The sequence below is a fragment of the Talpa occidentalis genome, unplaced genomic scaffold (genome assembly GCF_014898055.3).
Source record: "Talpa occidentalis isolate TD23 unplaced genomic scaffold, MPIMG_talOcc4v2.1 talOcc4.11, whole genome shotgun sequence".
Taxonomy (NCBI): Eukaryota; Metazoa; Chordata; class Mammalia; order Eulipotyphla; family Talpidae; genus Talpa; species Talpa occidentalis.
In genome coordinates, this window is record NW_023601104.1 from 25786957 (window position 1) to 25809911 (window position 22955).

At 41.2% G+C, this 22955-nt stretch overlaps 1 long non-coding RNA gene and 1 other non-coding gene across 3 annotated transcripts in view; both read right to left on the reverse strand.

Moving 5' to 3' along the window:
- Positions 1 to 22955, reverse strand: part of LOC119237938 (uncharacterized) — a 184531-nt gene that overhangs the window by 50108 nt on the left and 111468 nt on the right. The gene's annotated exons all lie outside the window — the stretch shown is intronic.
- Positions 11786 to 11892, reverse strand: LOC119239706 (U6 spliceosomal RNA). The gene has a single exon (XR_005123972.1). It is a non-coding gene; the product is annotated as a U6 spliceosomal RNA (small nuclear RNA).

Sequence of the window (22955 nt, forward strand, 5' to 3'; positions counted from 1 at the left end):
TTATTAGTAAGAAACAGTGTGAAATCAAAGATCAAAGAGCTCATATTGGCTCATTGACTGTGTGACTTTTGAAGTGCGTGGTCCCAAGGGTGGCTCTGATAGAAGCAGGTCCCAGTACTGACCTGAATTCAGCCCACCCTGTGCTCCTACCCACCTCATTCCATTCTGTGACTTTCCATATTTATGTCTTTCTTTTCCTCAGCTCTATTTTCCCATTCAGGAAGCCAGGGGAGTGTGAAAGGGGAGAGGGAGTAGGATGGGGTAAGGACTCCACCACATCCTCTCAAGAGAGTTCAGACAAGCCTATGAGACCTGACTGCTCCAATGCTCAGGTGCCTGCTGCCTCCAAGGCAATGCTACGCCAGCCTTCTCACTGGGGGAGTCACACCTTGATGAGCTATAATGTAGGTAGCTGTTGCTGGAAGCCTGCAGATGTCTCAATTCTGGTTCAACCTGTCTTCTCTGTTGTGAGTTCCTCGAAGGAAATGAAGAACTGACCATAGTGGATATGTTATGTCATCAGGTTGAGGATGAGTAAATACCAGTTCATACATTAATATAATCACCCATAAATTTATAGCTCTCTTGACTTCTTATATGTCTATAATCTAAATATTTATCTCTATCTATCTATATCCTCAAGGCAATGCTTCTACTACATGTAGCAGAAGAGAGTGAGACACTAAGTGGTCAGCTTAGTTGTTCAAGTTTCTAGTTAGTTAATGGCAAGCATAGAAGCAAGTTTCCAATTAGTAGACAATTTCTCTCTAACATCTCTGAATTCTGTGAAAAATCATCACCCAGACCTGGCTTGAAGAAGTAGTATACACCAGGAATGACTGAGTTAGGCCATAGACTCTCTCCATTCCAACCACTGCCTGCCTGAACCATTTCTCACACTGCAGCCACCTGCTCATCTCCACGTCATCAACCCATAGTTGAGTCAATAAGTACCAGAACCTCATCAGACTGGGTGGAGGTGACCCCGAAGGTCCTGTGCCTGATTGCCAATTCCCGTAGATGCCCTCAGTTTTTAGTGTAATTGATGTGTCATAGGCTTCATCCTGTGATTTGTTATGGCCTCATTGATTAACAGGGGGGCTGACAGAGTCCAGTGTTTTTCTGCTGTTCTCTCTGGCAGGAATGTTTGTTCAGCAAACAAGGAAGAAGGGGGTAGGGATGAAAGCGCAGGGATTCTGCTTCCCATGTGTCCCCTCTGCTCTGGGCATTGCGGAATCAGCCAGGGCTGGATTAACCTGACGGGTGTGGTGGTGTGGCTCCCGTCACAACTGGTTCCTATAGTTTCTTAGGGGAATTATAGTGGCTTCCTTTAGTTTTATAAGTAACTGGGGGCTCACATGAATTTATGAAAAGTTACTGATATGTAAGACCTCACTAGCTCTCTTAGAAAAAAAATTATATAATACAGACTGTTGGCAGGATGAATCAATGGTGATAGAAGACAATAGCTTTCTTTGGCATGTGTATTGGTAGGCAGGAATAAATCTACAACTATGAAAAGGTTTTGCATTTTGATCTGGGTAATAGTTAAACAAACATATATGTGTGTGCATTTACATATACATAGATATAAAACATTGAATTGAATATAACAGTTCATTGGGATGAACCCTTTAGAGTTATGCCCCTGATTCCATATATGCTATAATCTCATTAAATTTCTTAAAATTTAGCCTCTTATGATGGAAAGGACCCTATCTCTGGGTCACCTTATTGCTTGCTCTTGCCTATCTTCACTTCCTCACGGAAGCTTTCAATAACCATAAATAGAGCAGCCCACCCTCCTTCTACACTCTATGTAAGTCCCTGGCTTTCTTCCTTCACTTATCATCGTGTGACTATAGCTTATTTATTAACGGACATATTGGCTTTCTCTCACCAGTAGCATGTAAATCCTGGGATGGCAGTGTTTTTGATCATTTTGTTTTGAATCCCCAGCAGGAGAAATGCTGATCATCTGATGGTTGAGGCAGAAATATGTAGGTGTTAAGATTCTGTTGTAAGACAGATGTTACCAACATAAGGTCTGCAGAACAAGTCAGGTTCCTGGTAAAGACTCAGGACTGTGGCCAAAGCAAAGCATTCACCAGGTAGAAATTCCACATGCCAGCCAGGAAACAGTCATGGGCAAAATGAAGCATGAGTGTCATTGCCCAGCTCCCAGGGCAACGCGGTGGGCTGGGCCTGCAGCTCATGCTCCCGCAGCGTCTAACCACTCCACAGACCAGCGTGGGGGTGGAACCTGCATCCTGAGGAACTCAGATCAGTGGTTCTCAAGGAGGGCACTGTTGCTTTCCCGGGGCTCTCTGGCGAGGTCTGGAGGCATTTTCAGTTGTCACCATGAGGGGAAGGAGGAGGAGTGGCATTGAATGGGCAGCGGTGAGAAATGCTGCTCAGTGCGGCACAGGACTACAGGCAGTTACCCAGCCCAGAATATTAGCAGTGTCCAGATGGAAAAATCCTGCCTGAAATGGGGAGAAACGGAGATCTCTGCTTGGAGTACTGATACTGTGCACTCTTCTGCAGATTTTCCAGAAGGGAGATATTCTCTCCACAAGTTAGTTTTTATGGATATTGCCTTCTCCACAAGTAATGACTGACCAGCATTTTAGCCTGTTTCAGTGATATTTGGAAATTCAAAATCTAAAACTTGTTTGAGTCTCCCTTGCTGGATGAGTTCCTGGCAGCTCTGTCTGACAACCAGTCATTCTCAGGCTCCAGGCCAATTTCTCTAATGAATCCCTCTAATTTAATTCATATTTTCCCACCTCTCTATTAAGTACCTCCCAGGCTCATCGAGCCTAATATTTGAACCCAACACATTTAATGACTGTCCCTTCATTAAACATTACAAGCTCTTTAAGGCCTTGGCAGACGGGTGTCCCATTCGATAACCTAGCGCCCCGGCAAAGTCAACAGCCAGTGCCAAGTTCATCCCTCTGCTTCCATCTTACAGCTGGGGCGGGAGCCTTGTGGGGGAGGCGGGCTTTATCACCGGGGAAGCATAAGTTTTCCAGGCCAATGGATCCAGCGCGCTGGCTATATCTCACGCCTTGACACTAGATGTCAGCGAAGGGTAATTGTTGTCTCAATTTAGAGGCCAGCTCAGGTAGCTGCTGGCACCCTTGGTTCATGTTTTATAGCAAAGGTGAAGTATGGCTCCCTTCCCACCACACACATATATTACAATAAAAGGGGATATCGGCGCCTGGTGTTTTTAAAGGCTAGTCATAAAAGATGAATAACGAGGCAGTTTAAAGCTAAAAGACAGCTGCCAAGCTCAATGGCCATGATGGATGCCCAACATCCCGTGTGGAGAAAACCCGCTCCTCCGAGACCACCGTCCAAAAAATTAATTACTACAATTCAGCATCTTTAAATGTGCCACTTAATATACTGCTACCATAATTAAATTTCCAGCCCTGTGACCTTGAGACCATTTCCTGAGATAATAAATGAGATCAAGGTTTAATCGATGCAGATGCAAGTAGAAACTGTCCAAGGATGCAAAGAGCCTGGAGCTGGAGTCAAGGCTGGGGGTGGGGCCTGGTGACTGGGGTGGAGCAGAGCAGCGTTGAGTGCATCCTTCTGGGACTGGGGTGTCTTCTAAAGTTTCTGTGTCTGTCAACCTGGACAGCACAGTGAGGGGGACACAGTAGTGAAAGGGGAGCCAGAGGCTATTGTCTGGTCCGAATATTTTGCTGTTTGACCTCAGATGAGTCACTTTTCCCTGGAGGTGACTCTGCAGAGTGCTGTCTATAGAGCACCTATAGGCTGCTGTCTACAGAAAGACAAAAACACATTTTCCATAGTTCTTCCTAGCCCTAGTATTCAACCATTATTTTTTGTGTGGGTGTGCACACTATCCATATATTTTAAATCGAGGTAATACTGGTTTATACATCTTTATATGATAGAGAGCTATACCATCACACCTCTTCAGGTGTATGTGGTCATCACATCACACTCCAACCATCCACTGGCCCCCCTCCACAGTCTGCTCTCCACCCTCCCCATATGGTAGCCACAATTCTACAGTCATATTTCTAGGGTTTGTTATTGGTTTTGAGTCTATCCATCATTCTTTCTGCTAAGTTGCATGAGAGAAATGTGTTAGCTGCCCCTCTTTCCCAGCAACAGCATATCTGATCCCCTCCCTGCTACCCCTCCTCTCCCAGCCAGTCTTTAGAAACCATCTGGTAAGCAATCAGGTTTCTCAAACACCAGGGGTCCTGGGTGGGGAGAGTGGGTGAATGGGGTTGCAGCCACTTTCTCTCTCTCTTTTATGGCGTACAGTAATTTTACATCTTTGTTTTTTCACAAATAGGTTTTCTCCCCTTAGGTGTGGTCACCCTAGTTTTGCCACCATCAAAGCCCCCACAGTCCTCCATCACAGTCCACTGTGCTCCCCTCCCTGTTTGTTCCCCTCCTGGATGCCTCAGATCTTTGTTCAACTTTCAAGGGTCAGTTTTAAAGTTTGTCTTTGTCTGATCCTCTCTCGGATCTCTATTCCACAGAGAAGTGACGTCCTCTGTCGCCATCTCAAAAGTCAGGTTCCTTGGTGGACTGTGGTGCTCCCCTCCTTGCCAAGTGAAGGGTTAATCTCAAGTGGAAGAGCTCGGGAAATGAAAATTCTTTGCAAACAACAAAAATCAAAAGCAATGTAACAGGGTGGTCCCCAGGAAAAGGGGAGGTTCCAGGTTCCCTGTCCCACCCAAAGGAGGGTGGAGCTGAGTAGGGAAGAGAAGAAGCTGTAGGGGAGACTGGAGGAGGAAGGAAGCAGGAGGGCAAGTAAGGAGACCTGGAGGAGGCACGTGGAACAGTGAGACATGTGAAGAAACCGTGCTTGCCTCTTGTCCTGGACTGGGTGACAGAGGTGTGGGTGAGAGACCTGTGGGGAGGTTAACAATGGCAGCTTTTATCTTGATTTTTTGGTAAAGATTTATTTACGCATACAAGAACTGGGGTATAGGCCAGAGGTGTGGGCGGTGAAAGGACTCACTAGAGACAGAGTGGGGAGCAGAACAGGCAGATCCACTGAAGTACACTGCTGAGGGGAGCAGCCCGCGAGGCAGGAGAGGTCTGCTGCGCCATGTGGGTTAGCTCCCTGGCTGGGGATTGAACTCGCGCTGCAGTGGCTGTGGATAGCTTCATAGGTTGCGTCTTAACCTCTGTGCCACCAGGGAGGCCCCTTTTATCTTGATTTTGATTTTGTTCTTTTCCTTCCAGACTTGTCTAGCTGTTTCTGACCCTGTTCTATGGGTCCCCACCGGAAGGTGCTTTAGACTTGTGGCAGGCTTTTGGGCCTTGCTCTGGGCCAATCCTGTTTGGGTGGACTTTTACCCACAAGGGGATGGGTAACTTTGTGTAATTGATTTAGAAACTATATTCTTTGTCTTTTCAGTATTGTTCACTAATTGTATTAAAGCTCCTTTCCATTAAAGGTTTTACATGTTTTGTCTTGATGTGGTGGATGGCAGAACCTATTTAGAGAAGACAGATTTGGGGAGTCTGGGGTGCCCTTCTCCCTGCCCTTGTTACAGCAAGTTTAAAGAGCTGGGACCCATGCTATCTGAGAGTGGTGAGTAGAAGAAAAAAAGGGGTGAACTCAACCCTGTTCTTAGGGTCTGGGGTGGAGTGGTACCCACTGTCAGTTTCAGTTAAAAGCTAGTGAGCACCTACCAGGCACTGGGAACCGTGCTAGGCTGGTCCCTACCCTCAATTGGCATCATCTCACAACTTCTGTCCTAGTGCAGTAATACAGATACCATAAGGCAGAGCTGATCTGGGTGGGGCTTTTTATTAGTCCCCCACTAACAGCAGGCTTTATGAGTATGTGCTGGTTGACTGGAGTTTGCAACAGTGCCCCCTCCCATGAAGGCCTGAACACCTCAAGCCTTAATTCACCACAGTCCCTGAACCCATATTGAATGAATCCCTCAACCTACCCCCACATATCACATGTGTCCAAGGCAGTAGGTCTCAACAGGGGGTCACTTTCTTCCTGAAAGTGTTGGCAGGGGCAAGGATGTCCTGAAGAAACGCCACAAATAGGTTTTATGGGCCCCACACCCATCCCAGAGCAGAGATCCAAGACACCAAGGACTACAAATCCCATAATGTCCTCACTACTGAAGGGAGGATTGCTGGGAACTGAGGGTGGAGTAAAGCAGCCAGGCTTGGCATATAACCAGACAGGTGGGCCTTGGGGGGTCCTTGGTTTTTCACCGGCTTTCAGCATGCTATTGGAGTCCCAGCTCAGTGGAACTGGTAGGACACATTCACCAATTTCTCTCTCTCTCTTTCTGCCCGAGTTATTCATTTCTTCATTTCCCCTTCTTTCGTAAATAAACCTTTTTTGTGTGTGCCTGCAATTGAGTCTTGAGCATGTGGGAGGGGCATCCCTGGTGGCGCAGGCATTTGAGCACAGTGCTATGGAGCTGTCCTCAGCCTCTGCAGTGTGGGTTTGATCCCAGCCGGCCAGGGAGCTACCCCCATGGCGAGCAGACCTCTCTTGTCTCGCCTGCTGCTCCCCTCAGCAGTGTATTTCAGTCAATCTGCCTGTTTTGTTCCCCGCTCTGTCTCTGGTGAATCCTCTCACCCTCCCACACCTCTGGCCTGTGTACCCCAGCTCTTGTATAAATAAAATTTAAAAAAATCTTATAAAAAAAATAATGCACGTGGGTGAGGACCCCCAGTCAGGCAACCCATTTCACATTGGGATTGCCCTATAATAAAAGGACATTTGACAACATCCAAAGACATTTTGATTATCACATTTGGGCTGGGATAACTACTGGCATCTAGTGGGGAAAAGTCAGGGATCTTGCTAAATGTCTCGCAATGTACAGGACAGCCCCCCACCCCCCACACTCCCGCTGCCAAATGTGGTCTATGGTAGTCTAGATAACATCAACTCAAACAGTTGAAGGTTAATTAAAGTAATCCCACATCTGGTGTGACTCTGACTTTAGTATACTTTCTTGGTGAGTTATTTTGATGTGAATTGGTGGAGGCACAGTGTAAAGAGCTGTCAATGGATTAAAGCAGGCATCGAGAGCTTCCCGAATCTTTGTCTCACAACAAGTAGTGTTCAACGACAATATAGAGTCAAGCAGGTCTCAGGATGAGTGCAGATAATGGCAGATTTCTCAGGGAGGAAACTTGAGCAAAGACTGAGCCCTGGGATGGTGGGGTCAGGAGGCTAAGGAAGAATCAGCAGAAAAACGTGGAAAGCGGTCAGTAGACAGGAAGGAGAGCTAAGAGAGAGGGCTGAGCAATACTGCTGAGAGGTCAACCCACATGCAAACATTGGATTTTAGCGCTGGGATCACTGAAGACCCTGCCAAGACCTTTTCAGTGGGGTGGAGGGGGGACAAGTGACTTGAGGGGGCTTGTTGCAATGACAACACCACACTGACGAACGGGAGTGGTGGAGCAAGCTGTCCACTGCAGGATGCTGCTGAAAGAGCAAGATCCTGCCCTTTTTATTCTTAGAATAATCATACAGCATCAGTTGTGTGGGGAAGAAGGACAAAGAGAAAAGGGAGGGGTGAGACTAGAAAATGTGCTTGGTCATCTATAGTATTAGGGATCATGAGTCTGCCCTCCAGGCACTTCTCATCTGCTTGATGACTCAGTATTGAGATTGAAATCAAGCCCTAGATCCCCAGCCATGGTTTCAAACTCATCAAGGCATTCCACTGATCAGCTTCTGGGGTCCCTTGTCATCTATAGGTCAATGGCCCCCAGGGTGTTACCAACCATACCTCCTGATGTGTACCCTTCCCAGGGTGATCAAACTTTCCACTCTTGATTAATTTGAAAGGCACCTTGTAGGGTTGGGTTCCTATAACTGATTGACCAGGCAGTTCTAACATTGTATAGGAATGCAGAACCGTAGGTAGCAAAAATGGTAGCTGAACAGGACACTTAGGATTAGCAGATCCACAGGGGCTCAGTAGAGGAAAAAAATCAAAATAGAGACAGTGTATAGACTCACTTTCAAAGAATTTTTGCCATAAAGGGGAAGAGAGAAGTTGGACTGTAACTAGAAGGGGTGTGAGACCCAGAGGTGTATGTTTGCTCTTTAGATAGGGGCTATTATAACATGTCAGTGTACAGATGGGAATGATCTGTTAAAGGGGGTGGTGAAGCAGCATGGAAGGGGATACTTCACTTGAATAATATTTGGGGTTGGTGAGAACCAGTGTGTGCTAGCTATTATTGTTAGAAATGAATCATTAAGTTCCTACCACAGGTAGGGAATTTAGATTATACTCCTTAAAAATTCTTTGAGTATCTCCACAAATAATTTGTGGGTATATTTGTTAAACCACCACAGCAAGGAAGTCAGCTGATGTGGACACAGATATTGGTGGTTTGATGGATGTAGTGATAGGAATTGGTGGATATTCTCCTGTGAGTACTACTATGCTTTTACAGACATAGGAAGCAAGGTCATCAGCCAAGAGTGGGTGGGGAGGTCTTGGAAGCTGGAGGAGAGAAAATGGAATCTATGAAGCAGTGGATGGGAGCTGGAGGAATGAATGGATTTTTAGTACTTCTAAACTAGGGCTTGCGGGCAGTGAACTCATATGGAGGCTAAATCAGCAATTTAGGTGTTTTTTCCCAACCAGGTTCAACTGAGAATACGCAGTGTGAGAAAAGAAACCCTAATCTCTTTTTATTCCAGTATTAACACAGACCTAATTCTTTTCTGTTTGTTTTGTTTTGTTTTTTTGTTTTTTTGTTTTTTTGGAGAATGTTTGTATTAACACAGGAATGGTGCTTCATGTCTCTTTACACTTTATTTCATTCTGTCAAGTTTTCTAAGATTAATTGCATGCAAGATTTCTCCTCCTTCTTCATTTAACATGTAGAAATGTGTGTGGTGTGAATCAGAGCCCCACTGTGCCCAGAGCTGCTCAGGCCCCATGTGGCGTTTCCAGGATGTTCTCCATATTTAAAGAGTTTGAGTCTATACTTGATAAACCAGGAGGCATCAGAGGAAAGTGGCTGGTACAGCAAGGCACCATCTCATGGTGGGGAAATGACAAAGGAGCTGGAATGTTTCCAAATTGGTCACTGTTTTCAAAAATCCGAGAGACTGTGCAGGATTGGCTGATTCTGGCTGCAATTCAGTTTCTCAAGGATGCACACCCAGAGGGGTGATGTGTGTATGTACCGCTCGGATGTCAGCCATGACAGGGTGCTCAGGATGATGGGCAGGCATCAATTTCAACATTTATCAGGAGTTGCTTTCTAAGGGTATAAGTTCACTCCACTCAGCTGGATAGAAATCAACTCCCTCCCCAACAGGACAAACTAGCAAAGTGTGTCTGGGGTGGAGGGTGGTTTGGGGTTGGATTAAGCCCAATCTCAGGCTTTGTTGGCTAAACCAGACTTAACTTGGAGGATAAAGCCTCTCAGTTTCCCGCTGAAGTGCTGCCTTTGTTTGAAACCTCATTACAGGCAACAGAAGTGACTGTGCTGCACCCTTGGGATTGAACTAGAATACATGGGTAAAGTCCCAGCAGGACTGATTTCTGCTTCTGTGAGGAACATGTCCCAGCAGGTAGAAGTACAAAAACAAGAAAAGGACTCCTACAAGCAGTGGCGAGTTGCCCTTTTCTGGAAGCTTTGAAGTATCTGCCATTATACTTCAGAAGGAAAACCTATACCAATTGGATGAGCTGACTTCCAAGACCTCTTCCAACTCTCCTCTTCTGTGATCTGCTCATCTGGGGTCTTCACAGAACAAATATTTATCGGGTTCTGACAGTGTGACACAGGTTGCGTAGAGAACGCCTCTCATACATCACTTCAGGTCTTCTCAGACTCGCCTCTTGTGCCAGCCACAGCTGTGGTACCTGGTTTCCACAGACTCCAACCAGCTGCTCGCTGGGGCAGCCTGGCCGGGTTTTGCTGCAGGCCCACATCATGGGCTCTTTGTTCCTGCTTTTGTTTCTCAGAAGTCATTGGACACCCAGGAAAATTGACTTGTAACTTTAGCCTGTGTGACCAGGGTGGTGGGCTGTTAAAGTTGTGTGAGCAACCCCCAAAAATGGGAGAGGGGTTGAAGGATATGACTTCCCTCTGCCTTGCTCTGAGTGGAAGGGCCTGGAATGTATTTCACAAAGTTTCTCAGAAGACTGGGACACACTCTTGTTCCTTACAGCAATGGCCCACTGACTAACGCAACTCTGTATGGATGCGCCTGCCTTCCTGCCGCTGCCACACAACCCCCGCTCACTGCTCATACACAGTTTTGTCAGCCTCTACTTTGGGGGAAACTCACTCACTTGTAATCATTAAGAGGAAATGATATTAATTAAAACAAATATGACCTCTACCTTCATGGGGTTCATAGTCTTATGATCCATAATATCATGAAAATCTGCATTTGTATTTGCTCAGTGCAGAGAAAGAGAAATATTCTTACTTGGCCGTTGTAAAATCATGGGGTATTTGATATTTACAAAATCCTATGAGACACCGCTATCAGGTAACCTTGGCTGAAACGTCACATAACGAGCTAGCATTGCCATTTACAGCTCACCCTCAAAGACTGTGAGTCACAGATTAGTGACTTGTATTCATTTGGTACATGTCATGATTTAAGAAATTGGAAAATGTTTTCTAGAGTACTTTTTGGGTTTGATGCTAGCTTTGTGAGTTGTTTTAAATTCTTTATATACCTTTTTTGAGGAGTGTTTTCTTATTTGCTATAATACTAAATTGCTGGGTTGGCATGACATGGAATTTTTTATAAAATATGACATTTTTATAATTTAATTTTTTGATATCAAATGGTTTCGTGGTTCAAACTTCCTTCTCCAGCTTTCCATTCCTCCAGTTCTCATTCTCCTCATGAGTATTAGTTTCTTATTTATTCTTCTAGAGAATTTCTCTGCATAGTTAAATCAATATACATGCACATATTTTTCTTCCTGTTTTAATTGTATTTGTTAAAACTAGCAGCTATAAATGATGCTATATATTTTATGCATCTTACTCTTTATATCTTTGAGATCTTTCTATCCCAACATATATACAGTCATCATTGCTTTATATAGCTGTATAGTATTCCACTGCATATGCTGCAATGAGTAATTTTGTACAAATATAATATTCATGTGGGCAAGTATATATGCAAGTTAAATTTTCTAGAGAAGGAAATGTTGCACCAAAGCACACAAGCTTAGCAGTTTTGCTATAAACTGGCATATTGCCTGGCTTTGACACAGACTGCACAACCACCACCAATGTATACAAGTGCCTACTTAGGTACAAAATTGATTTTTTCTTTTATTTCTAAAAGATTAATAACTGACTGATATTCTTTTTTTTTTTTTAATAAATTTTATTGTTATATTCCCCATACAATTGCAGCCCCCCCATTCTGACCCCAATCCCTCCCCTCCCACTCCCGTCCCCCTAAAAGTGTCTCTGGTTCATAGTTTTTTGTTGATTTTGATTTTCACTTTCTTATAGTTATTCATTTTCCTGGTCCCTTATTTAAGTTTTCTAGATTCCTGCTATGAGTGAGACCATCCGGTATTTTTCTTTTTCTTTTTGGCTTATTTCGCTGAGCATGATCCCTTCCAGCGCCATCCATGTTGCTGCAAATTGCATGTGTTTATCTTTTTTGAATGCTGAGTAATATTCCATGGTATATATGTACCACATCTTCTTGATCCAGTCATCTATTTTTGGGCATTTGGGTTGTTTCCAAAGCTTAGCTATTGTAAACAGTGCTGCTAAAAATATGGAACGCTTCACGAATTTGTGTGTCATCCTTGCGCAGGGGCCATGCTAATCTTCTCTGTATCGTTCCAATTTTAGTATATGTGCTGCCGAAGCGAGCACCTGACTGATATTCTTAATGAAGGTTATAAGTGAGTGAACTTAGCCATTAACTATCGTGAAACATATTTTCAAAAAAGAAAAAATGGACTCAATATTACACCAAAACAGAAGTCTATAGAGAATACTGTATAATTTGAGCCCATAGGTTAAATGTCTATCCTTATTGTCTGGATTCAGAGGTTTCTTTGCCAAAGACTAAACTCTCAGGCTCCTGATGTTTCTTTTCTCTTCCTTTGTGGATCATCAAATGTGTTTCTCAGTGACTCTGACTGCTAGGAAAGGAGGCCCTCTCTGCAGTGTATCTGGATGGGCTGCACTTGAGTGAGCTTCCCTGACATCACGTGTAATGAACCCTGCCTTCCTCTCTCTCTCCCAGAACTATTTCTTTTGGGACCTTGTCTCTGCCTGTTCAAATTCCTATCATGACTCGTCCCTTTTTCAATTCTTTCTCACTGGTTTTCCTCTCATTGTCATTAGATCCTTGGAGTTATTTTAACCTGCCCTCCTTACTTTTCCAGAGTTTTAACCCTTGCTCAGTTCATTTGTCTGAGGTTGAATTTTGTAAGCTGACCTAGTCATTCTTGCTTAATAGATTTTAGTAAATCTCAATAAATCATACTTACATGTAGTCATTCTTTCCTCAACCAGGAGTATATATGTGCTACAAAGGGGTTCCTTCCAAGGTAGTACTGTGAGTGGTTGTTGCCCCAGGAATGGAGTCTCTAGAGTTAACTAGGGTGTCTGGTGGTTTGGTGTTTGGAATTTGATAGCACTGGCTGATATTTTTATAATGTAGCGGTCACTATCTTTCTATTGATCAGTACATGCAGGAGATGCTGTTATTAATCCTATTTTATAGACAACAAATTTGAGGCACAGTGTTTAACTTACTCAAAGTCATACAGCTCAGATAGCCCAAACTCAAAGTCCAGTTCCAACCTATTTCTGGGAACTTAAGGGGAGATTTGACTAAATATCAAGATAGTCACATCTGAAGTTTCCCACCCCCTCAGTTCTTGATATACTTTCTCCCTTCCACATTGGTTAAAGAAAAAGAAAAGCTTATAATTTCTTGGGGGGATTTCTCTCCCTCTTCTTTTGTTTCAAAATAACTATCACCTGATTCTCTATAGTAGACAAGTCAAAGGAACAAGCAATCAGTGCTTGCCTTGGAGACCGAGGCAAAAATAGACAAATGGGACTGTATCAAACTAAAATTTCCCACACAGTGAAAGAAACTTGCATCAAAATGAAAAGATAGCCTACTGAATGGGAGAAGATATTTGCACATCACCTATCTCAGAAGGGGTTAATATCCAAAATATACAAAGGACTCAAACCTCAACAATAAAAAAACCTAACAGCCCAGTTAAAAAATGGGCAGAGGATCTGAACAGTCAATTCTGCAAAGAAAATATACAGATGGCCAACAGGCAAATGAAAATATATGTTATTTCTTATTACTAGAGAAATGCAAATCAAAACAACAATGAGAGATCACCTGACACCTGTGAGAATGACTATTACCCAAAAGAGAAAACATAACAAGTATTGGAGAGGATGTTTGGAGAAAGGAACCCCTACACATTTTTGGTGGGAATGTAAATTGGGGCAGCCATTACAGAAAGCAGTAAGGAGATTCATCAAAAATTAAAAATAGAAATTTCATATGATCTAGTTATCAATCCCATTTCTGGGTATTTACCCAAAAAACACACAACACTAATTCAAAGAGACATATGTACTCCCCCAACTGCCCACAGCTATTGCAGTGTTATTTATAATAACTAAGAACTGGTTGGTAACAACCTAAGTACATCAACTGATGAGGAAAAGAAGATGTGATATATGTATCATATATATGATATATAAATATATGAAATACTATTTTGCTATAGAAAGGAAAAATCTTGCCATTTGCAACAGCATAGGTAGATCTAGAGGGTGTATTGCTTAGTGATATTAGCTAGACAGAGAAAGACAATTACCAATGGTTTCACTCATATGAGGTACGTAGAGAAAACAAACAAACAGATATACTAAATAAACCCAAATCAAACCTTGACTACAAGAATAAAATACTGTTACCTGAAGGGAAAGAGATGGGGTAAATTGGGACAAAGGAGACAATTGTGTGGTGAAAGACAGAGTTGAACTTTCAGTGGGGAACTTAATAGTGATAGACACATAATAATTTTCAATAATGTATACCTGAAACTTACATAATGTTATAATGAAAAGTTACTTCAAAAAAAAAAAAATCCAATGCTTGCCTTAATTTGTGCTCAACTTTCTCTTTTGTACCTTCATCTCCATGTCTCCAAGGTATAATCGCAAAACTATTTCAAAACTCTAGGGGGAGATAATAAGAGATTCTGAAATTTGACAGAAAGGAAGAGCAAAGCATAAACCTTACACTTCAGGTATACAGTGATAGTGATGGATGCAAGAAATGTTTACTGAACTCTAGCCCATGCCAGACTGATAATGGCCCATGTTCTTATTTTTAGGGACTGAAAAGAAACCCACTGGGCTTGGGTGGGAGCAGTCATATGGTAGAGATCACAACGGAAACAAGTGTCTGCATCTTGTCAATCCCTCTTCAGACCCTGTACCGTGTCTCTCATGCACAGACTCCCACAGGAAACCTTATTCAAATAAGATTTCCCTTTAAACAGGAAGAACTTGAGAAGAAGGGAAAACACACAAACTTGAGGTTCCAAACTATTGACTAGCAGAGTTTTGCAACCTTGCATTTACTTCTTTTTAGTAAAGAGAGTGAGAAGTGGAAAGATTAATGCAACATGCCAATCATAGCATATTGTCTTTATAAAATAAACCTACGAGGAAAAAAATCAAGTGTTTTGTAAAAGATCACAGAGGACGACTCATTCGGGAACAAAACTCAGCTCTTTTGAGTAATCTGTTACTCTCTAGTCCCGCCTGTTGAGTCTTGGGCATCGGTTCTATAAACCATAAGCCATGCCCGTCAAAATAAACTAATGCCAAACCAGAGCAATTCTGTTACCACCTTCTTGTCATCTGTCCTAAGATAAGCAGGAAATATGGGTAAGGAGGAAAGTTGTTCAACCAGGCCTGCAACCTTGGAGCATCTTGTCAAGCAGGTCATGGACAGATGAGACTGCAGACAGTAGGCGAGAGCTGAGAGGGAACTAGCTAGAAGATCAGTATGTGCGAAGCCCTAAACCCTAAAGTTGTGAATGAGACAGACCTTAAAAATTATAATAGTTTAACTGTAGGATCCCAACAAATAAATTTAGTCAACCGGAAAAAGCTCTTATGGGTCAAAACACATCGCTGCAGCGACAATGAACCACCTTCAGGAACAATGATTTTCCCATCTGCTGCTCAGGTAGCCTGTGCTGTCAGCGGAAACCCCAAGATGGCATTCTTGCCTTATTTTTCTTTGGTTCAAAAACAAAAAATGAACTGCTCTGCTCTGCAATCCACACTGGGTTGGGAGTTTTGATTGCAGGGCCAGGGGGAGGTGTAGTAGAAGGAGAAGGTGACTTTTTTTTTTTAACCTAATAATCAGAGCTTTCTGAGACACCTACGGATCGGACTGTCGGTATGCTATGGAGAAAGGCCCTTGCCTGCAATGATCTCTGCCTGCTGGGCAGCCGGACGGCACGCAGTGGGATTTTGAGACTCTCTGTCCTCTTACTGAGACTATGGGAGCCTCCCCCTTGACTTCCAGGAGTAACAAGAGTAAGCTTTTACCAGCACAGATAAGAACTGGATGTGTTACCTACGTTGCAGGGCCCCGAAGGAAACAGACTAAGAAAAAGCACACTTTGCACTAGAGATTGAGCAGAAATAATAATTGCTAACCTTTTTATTTCCTTTTATACATTAGAGCCTCTGTTCACTTTTCTTATTTTAATCTTCCTAGCAATCCTGCGTGATGCAGCAGTAGCTCTATAGCACTATTCCTATTTTGTACAACATAAAATGCAGTTGAGGGAGTTGCTCTGACTTGGCTAACCCTGCACAGAAACACACATGCAGTCAGCCCACCAGGGTGACATTGGAGAGTCAGGGGGACAGTCTTCTCGTCTTTCTTGTGTATATATGGCCCTGCCCGCCCAGGCAGTTATTTCTTATGGAAACTGAAACAAACTCAAACCTCTGCCTTCACTTACTCTGTTGTTAAGTCCAATGGGCCTGTTTCAGTCACAATTCTCTTGAACTCGCAACAGAAATGGACCCCACTGATCATTCCCTCCTTCTTAAAACTATTCGCCTCACCCCAAACCCCCTCACACTGAGATACCACACTTTCCTGTCTTTCCTCAAGCTTCTGGCTATCCTGTCCTGAGTCTCTCATACAACTTATTTAATCAACTTAATCGTCATATGGAGAAGCTCCTCCTTGTCCTCTTAGCTTTTCTGCTCCTTTTCCTGCTCTCATTCCATCGTTCAACTGTTTTAAAAGCCAGTGATTTGCAAATTTAAATCGCTGCCTAGAACTCTCTTCTGAGCTCCAGGCCCTGGCAGACACCTACTCAACATTTCCAGTTGGTTCTCTGCAAGGGACCTCAGCGACAGCACGACCAAGACCTTGACTCAAGTGGTGTGCTTTCATGTTTTCTACCTTGGTGAAGAGTGCCAGCATCCAGTGTCATTCAAGCCAGAGACCTTCGACTCATCCTCAACGTTTTTCTCTTCCTCACTAGAGCTAGTTCATCACCAAGTTGTCTCAGCCTAAATATCTCTCAAATTTTCCCACTTTTCCACTGATGCTACATTAAATCTAAGTCCCCATCACCTCTTTTTCAGTATTCTCCCTCTACTACTGGGTTTCTTATTAATTTCCACAATGAGGAATTTGTTCAGACTGTGAATCTGGTTATGTTCATTGCTTGTCCTTCCACTGTCCTTGTGATGAGGACTAAAATCTTTAGCATAACTTAACAAGGTTCCTTACGGTTTGGGCCCTGACAACTTTTCTAGCCTCATTTTATACCAGCTCAGTCCCTGGGCCTCAGTCTCAACTCATATGTATTTTAACACTATTCATTCTTTCTTTGGCCCAGGCCCTTATCTACATCTTTTCATTTGTCAGATCTTAAATCAAAGGTGATTATCTCATGCAAGGCTCCCCTGACCCTCCTGCCTCCCACCCTAAGTCAAGTTCCTTTGGTTTTGTCTGTTTTCAAATGAATGGTTATCTCAGTTTGTCACTATGCATTCCTGACAAGATTATTTGATTAATGTATATCTCCTGCTATACATTCTAGGTTTGGTTCTGCCCAACATCTTAACATTAACTACAAACACAGGATCTAGTATGTAGTAGGTGCTCAGTAAATATTTGTTGAGAGACTGAATAAGAGTTAAGTAGTGACAAGATCAACAATGCATTTCACTACTTTACCTATGCTATAGATTTTCAGGGAGAGTTAATATCATCTATTTCATACTTTATAGGTCTTAAAGAGTAATTTCCATTTTGGTTTTAAGTACCATTTAACATAAAACAAACAAGGTGATATAATCCTAAAAATAAACATCTGTTTATTAGAAATCATCTTTCTCTTCAGTTGACATTCAACTATACTTCAAAGGTCATCAAGTTAGGTATCTGTCAACAGTAAATGGAGAAAGTTCTACAGACAGAAGCACTTTTTAGGAAAAATAGATTTCATCGACCCAATAGAGGAGAGCTGACTCAATGTCAGTTTGCTGAGAGGAGTCATGAAAATTTCCCTATTAAAATGTAACTACTGAAAAGTGTATTGAGACGAGGTAACTGAACTACAGTAGGAAGACTGTCAAAAGTATCTGAGACTCACCCTCCTCAAAAAAGTATCATGTTGATCAAAATGAAAATGTTATGACATAAAAATGTCATGCAAACAAACATAAAATATTCTATAGATTTTTCTTAGGGCAAATCTGATAGAAAGCTTGCCAAACTAAAGAAGCTAAACATGGTAAGCATATTCTTCATGCTAAATCTAATAACTGAACTAAATCTAATAATTACATTATTAGTTACACTTAAAACATAGTGACACTGAAAAAAAAAATGACATGGTTTCTTTAAAAACAAATTTATAATTAAGGAAATGTGGGATATCAGGGGACTCTAATTTTCATTACAAACCTATATATTATGTTTTCTCCAAAAGTACCTTACGGTTATATGCCATTTCATTATTTATTTAAGTTTTAAAATTGAATTAATGTTGGCTTACACTGATGGCTGTATTTTGGGAGTAGAGAATTCCCTGTTCATGTGTTATAACCGTACTGCTCCGTCCACCGAAGCACCTATGTCCATCACCATAGTCTACTGTGCTCCCCCAACTTTGGTCTTGCTCCTCTCCCCCCCACATCTGAGCCCCTCGCTTCTATAATCAGTCTTCAAAGGTTAGTTTTAAAGTTTGCTGTTATCTGAACCTTTGATTTCTCGATATTCCATTTATAAGTGACACCATCTGGTATTTGTTTTTCTCCTTCTGACTTATGCCACTTAATTTATTCAAGTTACATGATTAGTAGTTGGATACTTTAAAGAATTTATTGTTTTGACTGAATTCACCAACACATTGGTGGGTTATTTTCTAACCCAATTTCAGTAGAAATTCAGTTGCTATTTTTTAAAGCCATGAAGTACATTATAAAATTAATTTCTAATTATAAACATAGAAACTGGTGATGGATAATTCATCTTTTTAATTTACTTGTCCTGTTTAGTCATCAAAGTCCACTTGCAAGTAGGAAAACAAAATAATACTTTTCTTTCATAAATATTAAGCAGCTCTGAGTTTTGATTCATTTTCAAGACAAGTTGAGGACACATCCAAAATCTCAGAGATGTATTTTTAGAGTTCTTTTCTTCAGCCTAATTTAGGATCTCTGGATAAACAAGATATTTTAGTACATTGCTAGGAATAATTGATAGTTCAAGCGTCTGTGTGTTATACTAGTTAAAATATTTGCATTCAAAAGCAAAGTCAGAAGTATAGCTCAAGGCTATATGTATATGTTTCCTAAGGAACATAAGACATAAATAGCATTTTGAATTATAATTATTTTGAATCATAAATTTAAAGATACAGACTTGCATTTTTTGAAAAGGAGGGCATTGTCTTCATTCAAATTATTTTCACTGGATGTATGTGTGTGCCATATGCTGTGGCAGGTATTAGATATAAAAGGTCAAGGGCCTGTTAAGAAGCTTGGTGTTGAGAGTGGAGGAAACTAGCTATAATCAGGTTTGGGATTTCAGAGCAAGAAGGAAAATCTCTGTGCTGGTTATTAGGGATATTCAATGAGATTCTGGTTCCTTTTCTTGGCTTATGGTAGAACTGTGCCTTTTCATCTCTTTAAAATTAGGCATGGCTTATTTTGGTTAATGAACTATGAATGGAAATAATAACAGTCAGATCTTGGTGGAGCCTCTTTCCTTCACAGTGACTGGTAGTGTTCCAGAAGGTAGAGGCTTCACTGACCTTAGATCATGAGGGAGGGTGACATGAAACAGAATCCCCAACTATCCTGCAGTTATGCATAATATGATTACCAATATGCCTTTATTGCTTTTTTTTAAAGGCACTGATATTTGGAAAATGCTTATTATTACAGCATAGCCAAACTTATACAGGCTATTACAGGTTTTATGCCGTACAGAAGGGTAGTTGTGTTTCTTACTCATTTATATCCTTGCCTTAGCTTTTACCTACTTCATTATATGTAGACTCAGATGAATTTTTCATTTTGTTCAAGTCAATTATATTTAAGTCTTTGCATGTCTGGTTGATTGTAAGCTCCTTGAAGGCAGGGTCCAGTCATGTTTATGCATGAATTTTTATTGAGAGAGCTGCCGTTATTTTAGGAATCTAAAAGCAGATCACAGCATTGGCTAGCTTCTAAATAACTGCTTTAAAATGGAGATAAAGCTCTGTGCACACCTGGTTATATATTCAGCTTTAAAATATTTCAGAAACATGCTAATTTCTTTGATAACACTGGAGTTGTAGATTCATGGAATTTGCTGCCCATGACCTAAACTTTTGGGTCAGTGCTTCTTGGTTATGAGTCCTTAGGTTTAACTTTTACTGTGTTGTTTTCCTAACCTGTAAACTGCATGGAACACTTATCCTCCTCATTTCTCTGGATATTGTGGAACCAAAATGGCAACTCAGGATTTCAAAATGCTGTACAAATACGATGTGATATTCATGTTATTGCTGTTAGCAGTCTGATTTTTGGATCATTAGAGAAACTGGGTGTAATGCAAAGTCTTTGCAGCTGATTAGACCTGGGTTTGAATTTTTTCTCCATCACTTAATAGTTGCATAATGTTGGGCAAGCAACCAATCCTAGCATATTGCCAATTCCTCAAAATTTAATATAGAATACTTTTTTTATCCAAATGTTCTTAGAGGAGAAGCCTGGCATGCTACAAGGTCATTAAGCTTTGAAATGATATAGGGAGAATTCAAAACCCACCTCTACCACTTAATTAGATGTGTGCTCTTGGGTATGTTCATTAATCTTCTGGACTCTCAATTTCCAGATCAATAATGGGGACAATACTGCCCATTTCCCAAGGTGAAGAGACTACTTGATGTGAAAGTGTTGACTTACTATGCCTTTGAAATGATAACATATTTGTTCATCACAGAGCAAATTTTATCTCTAAAAATTTTGAATCCAAGTTATTCATAGAAAAGTCTCAGTAACACTAAGCTACTTTTAAAGGGATCCCCTCTCTCATCCAGACATAGAGAAAATGCTGAATAAACTTTATCCTCAAACTTGGGTTGACTTGTGAAACTCCAGAACAGACAAGATTCCTATTTTCCTGAAGGACATGAGACCTTCTTGTGCTTCCTCATTCTCCTTTTCTCTTTTCTTTTCATGGAATGACAATGGCTCAAAATCACCATAATTGTACAAAAGAAGTTTTAGAAGAAAAATAAAAAAAGATAGGGGCCACATTCCAATAAAGACGCTAACACTACATGGACAAAACACTCACATTTGGGGGCTGTTTTCTTAAACACCCAATCCTGGCCCAATGAAATTGCTCACTCTGGTCATTGTCTCAGACTATGCAGCTGGCCAATGGACAAATTCCATTCTAGAGCAGGAGGGTGAGCTAGGCTTCCAGAGAGAAGCAGATTCTCGGAGCACAGACAACCTCTGAGTTCTGATCTTGATGGAACACCCTTGCTTTCACATTGAGTGTGATTTTTGCACCAGCTGCTCTGGCATTACTGAGATCTTGTTAGAAATGCAGACTCTCAGGGCCACATTCAATATTCACAGACCCACTGAATCAGATTTACATTTCAGTAAGATTCACATGCACTTGAAAGTGTGCAAGGCAAACTTTGTGCTATAAGGTTTAAATAACGCCTGACACCAGGTGCCAAAGGGAGCCTTTTTTTTTTTTTTTTTTTAGGATTTGCTGGGGAAAACCCACAAATCCCTTCACCAAAATTCTTGAGCTAGACAACATATTCGAGTAATGAAGCAATGGTCTCCATCCTACCACACACATGCAGCACTTCAAGTACAATACATTATTCACTTTCTAATAAAGCATCCTTGGATTTTGAGAGTTGTGTAAAATCTTAGGGCCAGGCAGTTGCTAAAATGTTAAATAACCTTCCTTTTCTGTAACTATTGGTTTTGGATGATAGAAGTCATGCATATAGTCATATTTCAGAGAAATTACCATGCCTTAATGAGAACTTTAGGTTGAAGGAAGACATTTCAGTAAAATGATAGTGAAATTGATATGATCAAAATGAAATATGTGGCATATTTATCTAATCAGCTAGAGCTGCAATCTCTAACCATAGTCATTTACAGCTCAATCAACTCATCTAGTCATTATCAGCTAATGATACAATGAGTGATTACCCCCACATTGAGATAATAAGTGAGTTCATGAAAATCAGCACTTCTATTATAAAGTGTGACAGGTAGGACTGAAAATAGGTCTTTGAATGCAGTTAGTGCCTGGCATACCTGACAACAATTTAATAGGAAAAAATGGAACTGCAGAATATAAGATGAGGTACAACCCTTTGGAAAGCAACTTAGCAATTTGTATCAAGAATCATTAAAATGTTCACACTTCTGTACCACACAATTTTTTTAAGTTTAAAACAATACCAAACTTTCATAAATTGCAACTGGAGCACACAGAACTTTTTCTGTACCATTTGAGAATAAGTTGCTGATAGGATACACTATTGTCTTTGAAAACTTTAGGGAGAATTTCCTACAAACAAATATATTCTCCCACATAACAGCAATGCAACCATCAAAGTTAGGAAATTAGCACTGATACCTTGCTACCTCTTGCCCTCACACCCTATTCAGGTTTCACCATGGTCTCAATAATGTTTTCATAGTAAAAGGATCTAGTTGAGAAGGTGTCGATAATGTCTGTATAATAAGGGGATCGAGTTCAGAATCCGGTTGCTTTGAGTTGCCATGGCTCTGTAGTTTCCTTCCATATGGAACGGTTCTACTTTCTCCCTGACTTTTTATCATTATGCCACTTTGGCAGATTAGAGGCCAGTTATTTTATACCTCAGTTTTTGTTAGTCCTATGTTCCCTTAAGATTTGGTTACCTGATTTTGGTAAATATATTACAGAAGTGATAGTATTCTCCTCATTGAATTCTAAGAGGTGGCATATAATTTTGATTCGTTGCTTTATTAGTTGTATGTACTTTAATCACTTCATCCAGGTGGTATCCGTCAGGTTTTCCCACAGCAAAATTATTATTTCCTTTCATAATTAATAGCTATTAACTTTGAGATGATATAAATACCCAATACCTCATCAAGATTTTTGTTTATTCATCTATTTATGTAATATTATTTGTTTATTTAGATTAGGACAAACTCACATATTCCTGTTTTATTCAATGGGCTTTAATCTATTACATCATTACTTAATTTGCTGCTCAATTTTGTCCCAGATTTCACCAGTAGGGAACTCCAAGTTGATTTTTGTGTTATTTGGACATGCCTCCATCATGTTTTTTTTTAAAAAACATGTAATTCTT